Here is a 7,089-nt window from a genome sequence, read left to right on the forward strand (position 1 = left end):
TTGAACATTAAATCCAGAAGATAAGGAGATTGGAGAATCAACTTGACATTTAAATATTCTTGTTATGAGGGAGATTTGAAGAAATTAACAAATCATTAAAGTGGGCTTTCATTAGGGAATTTATGGAATTAATGGCCCAATGTCAATCTTGTAAATATGGGCTGATGGAATTTTTGTAATTAATTGCATCTTCTTCTTATTAGGGCTCCATCGTGTAAGCCATAGTGAGGGAAGACATTGAGTAGCCACAAATCACCATCATAGAGAGAGACAGCTCCAATTCGGTATGATAGAAAACGGCGGGCGGTTGCATGTGACAGATATTGTTCGGCGAGTGAGTTTTTGATTGAGTGGGTTCCATTTGACGTGGGTTTTAGTGTGACGTGGCTCTCAATTTCAGTTATTTTTTGACTACTTTGTGCAGGTGTCTTCGGCTCGTGGGTTCCGTTTCTGTTGTGAGGTGCTGTTCTGCGAATGGGTCTCCAGTGTGGGTGTTTTTGGCCGGCAGTATAATCGGTTTTGACGGTGTTTTGCTTGATGATTAGTCTCATTAAAGAGATGGATTAATCGTGTTTTCATTCTAAAATTACAGATTGCTGGTCTAGTTGAATTTTCTATAATTTGCAATCTTCATTGCTCTTAATAAAAATTTCTCTAGTTGATTCTCGAAGTGGATGTAGACCACATTGGTCGAACCATTATATATCCATGTGTTCGTTGTGTTTCAATCGCTTTCGATTTATTCTGCTAGTTGTGTTGAGTTCTGTTTGGGCATTCTTAGTTTAGATTTAATTTTACAATATCAAAATATTACAAGACGTTGCATCACTCATGAGGGATCATATATTTTGTCAAGTTGTACACATCACAATTAATTTTTTACTTAATCTAAATTTATTTGAAATATTGTCTAATTCATTTTATCCTTTTGCAGAAGACGTGCTTCAGTCGCGTTGGTGATCTCCCAGAAGATCTATAGATCCTGACATTCTTTAGCCTATGCAGCAGTGTTGAGAGACACATGGAGCAACAACACCGTAAGTACGGTATACCTGTTACACCTTTACTTGGTCTTAGGCATAAAGGATGTGCTCGAGTGAGAAATTCAAGTAGATGAGCAAGTTAAACATGACGAGGTTCACCATAACATTAACGATGTGTTTGGCCTTCGATGATGCAAACACAAACCTAGACTATTGATGCTAGTCCATTCATCCCCAATGATAAGAAAGTCAACCCTTAATGCATAATATTATGATTCTCAGGTTGGTCACTAACTAATGTACATCGTCTTCATATGATCATAGACATACATATGGTCTAGAGATCATGAATAATATTTATAGCATGCACTCTGTCACAGAGCTGGCACCAAAGTATAATTTTTCCCCTTTCCTTGTGTGGCGCTAAGGGGTTCTCTAGACTTCCTGCTATCTGCACGGGTCTAAGTCTAGTTTTCCAGCCACCCCTTAGGCAACCTTCCTCACCATAGCGTTGTTCACTCATATGGTTAGAGTAGAATCAACCACTCTCCTCAACTATCTCAAATCTCTCATGAGTTATAACACTCAACAACCTCTCATAAGGCTCACTTAAACATCTTTGGTTAAGTAAGCGAGCATGCATATACACTACAAAGCCACACAAAGTCAATCTTTATGGGAACCTCCTTCACAACCTTTATATATAAATGGTATATACAGAAGTAGTGTTATAATGCAATTAACTCTAACATGCCAACACCGTAAGGCACTGACCCTAGGTACAAACCTTGAATGACCTCACATTTTGTTTGGCTAAGCCCACTCATGGCTTCATGCCAACCCCGTTAAAGTTGTTCATCGAGATGCCCCTTGATGAACTACACTCATCCCATAGAAAATTGACTAAAAAACCTGTAGCTTAAGTCCTTTTTATGGAGAACCGTTTCCCCTCATCGATTCCCTGTATTCCGTGTCTTCTAGGATGAGTGTGATGAAGATGAATTTTGTAGAGAAGACTCAACCCTCTCTCCCTCTCCATGTGTTGTAAAGAAGATTCTACCTTCCCTCAACTTAAGAAGACATCGCTTGCCTTCTTCTCCATGTATAGAAGACATCATATCTCCCACCTTCTTCTTCCACCATCTTGAAGGCTTCCTTTTATAGGTTCCTTCTCCTAACTACCCCCCACTATTTTTAGGACTGGCTGAGATATTTATGGAATGCTCTTTACCAAATATAGTAAAGATTAACATCTTCACATTTCTTTAGGAGTAAGGCAAGACTAATTCTTCCCTAACTTTAGGAACAAGTAAGCATTAGTCTTACTTAACTTTAGCCCAATGAGTGGACTTAATCTTCCTCAATAATTAAGCTCTGTTTTCCTGATCCCCAAAAGTATAGAAATATTCAACTACCATGAATTATTCCTTCTCCTACTTGGTCTCCAAGCTTCCTTGAGTTCTAAAGCAAGTCCCTGTCCACTATAAGTGTCCCTTATAGAGTTGCCTATGCTCTTCTATTCCTACTTAGCCAATTCACCTTTAGAATGCCATGGAGAGTCGTTAAGCATCCATGCTCGCCCATGTCTACTCACTGCCCCGTGTTGCTCTACATAGGCTACTTCCTAACGAACGTGTAGCTAGATTTATAACATCATCGTCGAATAAGATGTTAAAATCTTCAGTGGCTACAGTAATTTTGTCTGCATCACTGTCATGATCATTCTTTGCCTTTATTTGTCATTTTTATTATCCCTTTTAAATTTTCAACAATGCTTCTTTATATGTCATTTCACATACAATAATAACATTCAACATTTGCGAACCGACTACTCTTACTTTTGCTTTTGTCTTTATACGTCAGGACCTTTATTCTTACTCCTCCATCTTCTTTCAGTGACGAGAAAATCTGATTGTGAAGAAAAGCCCTGTGACTTTCTTGTCATCTCCTCATTCAATACACTGCTTTTTACTAAATCCCACTCTTAGATTGTTGGGATCAACACTATATCATTCGGATCGATTATTCCACTATCGCATGAATCTAATGGAATAATAATAAATTAGAAACAACAATAATGATCAAGTAAGGACGCAAACAATTTTAACGTAGAAAACCCCCTCAACGTGAGGAGTCAAAAAACCATGGATCGAAGTTAAAATCTCCACTATAATCAAATAATGGGTACAAACAAGTTCTCCCTAGTCACAACTAGAGGCATACTGATGCGTTTGTAACATGCCATGAAATGAGTAACATCTATGAAGTTATAACGCTTCGTTTTATCTGGTAGAACTCAAGTACAAATTCAACCAGAGTTTTGATAAGTCCAGGGTCGAACTTAGGGATTGCTTGTAAATGTGCGGTGAAACTAATAATATGATCTTAATGAAAATTGAAATGTTCGAAAAAAGGGTTGATTGGTGTTGTTCTAATTTCAAAATCTATGCGATGAAAATTATGGCCAAGTGAAATAGTGTGGATTATGGTTGTTGGTGATAGATATGCGATGATAGGGTTGAGAATAATTTTCATTAAACACTTCCTAAGCAACTAAATAGATTATGCATCAAGCGATGCATTCAATGTCACGATCATCACTTCTCAGTGTATCTGACCACATTATCTTATTTCTAAGATGCATGCGATGAGTGCAATGTCCAGAAGGTATACTTATTTCTAAGGAACGTCTCCTCTTGTTTTATGAGTTCCAAATCTAAATTCTTTCAAACTCAGATTAAATTTTCTTAGAACAATCTTTCAATTTATTCAAGTAGTGCATATAAGCATATATAAAACAAGTTAATCACATATTTCTCTTGTTGGTTAGTAGTGTAAGCTACATACTTCTCAACCCATTAGACAATTTAGCTATGCATGAAGATGATGGATAAAATAAACAAATGATAGAATAAATATGTATTCATATTGTAACGTTTGAATTTGTCAAAGTCAAAATTATAACACAAAATCGCTTTAAGAGAAAGAAATGGATAGAGAATCAAGTCGTGGTGTGCAAATTCTTGTTAGCTTCCTCCGGCTCTACTAGCGACTGCTTCACTCAGAATATCGAACAATAGTATCCCTTTTTTTCTTCCACAAGAATCCTAGGTTCTCGCTAAGATATTTCTATGGCTGAATGGGAAGGTTTTTTTAGCAGAATTTTCTTCTCATAATTTCTCTCGTCTCTCTATATATTTTGCATGGCGATTGCATGGGTATTTATAGATGTCTAATGATGCTTTTCTTTTCTCTTAGTCATGATTGTGCTGATGGGGCACATTAAATTCCATACTCTGACGCACCACCTGCAATGCGTAAGAACTTCATTGAATCTTCAACGAAGTTCTCTTGTCAGCCACGAACTCAATCTGTGATTTGACTCTCACTGCCCATGTCATGATTCATCGCCATAGTTGGTTATGCGATTGTATGTTTGTATCTGGTAGCTTTTGCTTGATCGCATCAATGAGTGCTTAGTTCATGCAATCATGTGTTCGTCTTGTCGCAATAGAGTGTTTTGTGCATCAATAATATCAGCCCGTAATTGAAATATATCAGATGTTGAGGTTGTATGATCGCATACTTCGATTTTTATATGAATTCTTTGGCATAAGTGTCATAATTTCATACCTTTTTCCTATTCTTTTAAATAAAAGAGATACAATATCTTGTATTTCTACAAGTTATCACATACACAAATATATCTTAAGATTAATAATCTGAGGAACAAACCACAACAAATAGAGCCGAATAAATTTAGAAATGTCTCACTTGAAGTGTCAAATAAATATCCATGGTATTCGACTATAGATAGCTCCAAACAAAATTTCCATCGTCCGAATTGAAGACTCTCGTATTAAGAACATGTTTGAAAATTTTAGCTCGATCGGATCATGGATCAATCCCACATGGCTGAAAAATGCAATTGTTCGAATAAAGCTTTCTCAAATATTCCCACTGCCGTTTTCTCTTCATTTTATTGATTTACGTGCATAACACCAAAATATCGTCTACTGAAGGTTTTCAAAATAAAACGTAAATTTGACCAATGGACCTTTAGTGAGCCTTTCACAAATAAGAAGTGAAATAATCCATCAAGTAGATTAGGCATCTGAAGGCTGATGAGAAAATTACTAGATTAGGCATTAAGTAGATTAGGCATCTGAAGCCTTTCACAAATTCCAATTAGAGAACCTAAATCTTGGTCATAGTTTTGGGCAAGGGGACACTACAGTTAGGCCACAATTACACGGGTTGAAAAGTAATCAATCATGGTAATATAAAAAGTTGACCCTAGTTGACTACTTTTGTTGTTCAATCTGATTGCGATTGAAAATTACGTGGGATACCCTACCTTTATCGTACCGTTATCATTACCGTTACAGATATTTTTACCGTAACAGTATGAAATGATCAAATTTTCACATTTATTGTTACCTTTATCATTACCGTTACGGTTACCATTATCGTTACCATTATCATTAGCGTCAAATGGTAACGGTAACAATACGGTAGCGATAAAATGCGACAGATTCATAATTCTAGGTAAACACGATCAAAAGTAATTCAATTGTGTTTGTGATTGAAGCCTGCTAAGATTCATCCGTTAATGAAATCTCATTCCGATTACACCAATGTTTTTTATTACAATTTGACAATTTGGCCTGATTTCATATGTAATACAACTAGTACCTTGAATAATGCACAAGTTACAAAAGAACAAGTTAAACTAAAAATGAAAACATAATTGGGACAATGAACAAACCAAAAAACAACGATTGATGAATCTGAATGATCACATGATAATCACTTGAAGAAGATGAGCTGGTAAATCCTATTTAGCTGCAAATATTACATCGTACACTGTACATAATTTACTTCGTAAGGTTAGGAATCTCAGGGTTTATGTTCACGATAAGAGATATTTTGTTAACATATTTTGAAGCTTCTTTATTGTTATAATAACAATAGTATGAAAATATTACTTAGGTCTCATCATATCCATAGTGAGCCTCTTTAAATATATATATAAATATATATATAAAAGAAAAATATAAATATGTGCCCCTAAATTTTGGGAGTAACAATAATAATCTTGAACTAATAATTGTATCAATTTTAAATTCTGAACTTTCATTAAGGTAACAATTTACATCGTCTTCCAAATTTTGTTTGACCAATATCGTATGAAACTTATAATTTGAGTTGAGTAAACTTATAAATTTTCATAAATCAATAAATTTAGACCCTTCACTACTATTAACGTTAAAAATTATCTATGCATTAACTCTCAAACGTGTATTGACTTCTTCAAATGTTTGTTTTATAAAATGAACAATGATAGCATATGCATGAATTACTCTATAAGTAAAATGATAAAAAATTGATTCATTAATGAAAGTTTGTGAAAGTTTAAGAGTCTAAATGATTTACTTATGAAATTTTAAGGGTTTACTTGATAAAAATATAAGTTTCCCATGAAGTTTTTCCAAATTGGAGTAGTTGTGAGTGCAAATAGATATATATTTTTTAACAAGATAGTAGAGAAGATGGAATCAGGAGATGCACAGCGATTGAGAGTATAAATTGATACACTTACAAAAATTCATGATTTAAATCGATACACTTATAGTTAATGATTTAAATTGATATATAACCCCTAAAGTCTAAGAGTATAAATTGATATTTTTTAATAAAAAATATTGACAAAAATATTGACGTATAGATGAATATTATATCTATGCTATCTAAAAGGGGTTATGGGGATTTTTTTCCTTTTGAACTTCTTAGTTGATGGTCATTGGGATATCTTGCGTCATTTAAATCATTGCAAAATCTCACTTTATCACTAATATGTGTTGCACATTAAATAAAGAAAAATAAATTTTAAAAAACCATATTTTATCATCTAATTTCTTATTCACAATTTTTTTTAATCACATTTTATCTTTAATATCTAAAGTTAAATAAAGGTAAAAAAAAAATTAAAAATGAATCACATTTTGTTCTCTAATCTCTTATTCACGATTTAAAATCATATTTGATGATTAATAATCTCTACTTAACATTAAATGAAGGAATTTTTAGAAAAAAAATCAAATCA

At 34.1% G+C, this 7,089-nt stretch overlaps 1 long non-coding RNA gene across 1 annotated transcript; it reads left to right on the plus strand.

Moving 5' to 3' along the window:
• The first annotated feature begins 229 nt into the window (after positions 1-229).
• LOC150036131 (uncharacterized) lies at positions 230-2,152 on the plus strand. Its single transcript, XR_016529885.1, has 3 exons — positions 230-334; positions 425-487; positions 935-2,152. It is a non-coding gene; the product is annotated as an uncharacterized LOC150036131 (long non-coding RNA).
• The last annotated feature ends 4,937 nt before the right edge of the window (positions 2,153-7,089 follow it).

Source organism: Benincasa hispida, chromosome 5 (genome assembly GCF_027475165.1).
Source record: "Benincasa hispida cultivar pf3 chromosome 5, pf3_genome.v1.1, whole genome shotgun sequence".
Lineage (NCBI taxonomy): Eukaryota > Viridiplantae > Streptophyta > Magnoliopsida > Cucurbitales > Cucurbitaceae > Benincasa > Benincasa hispida.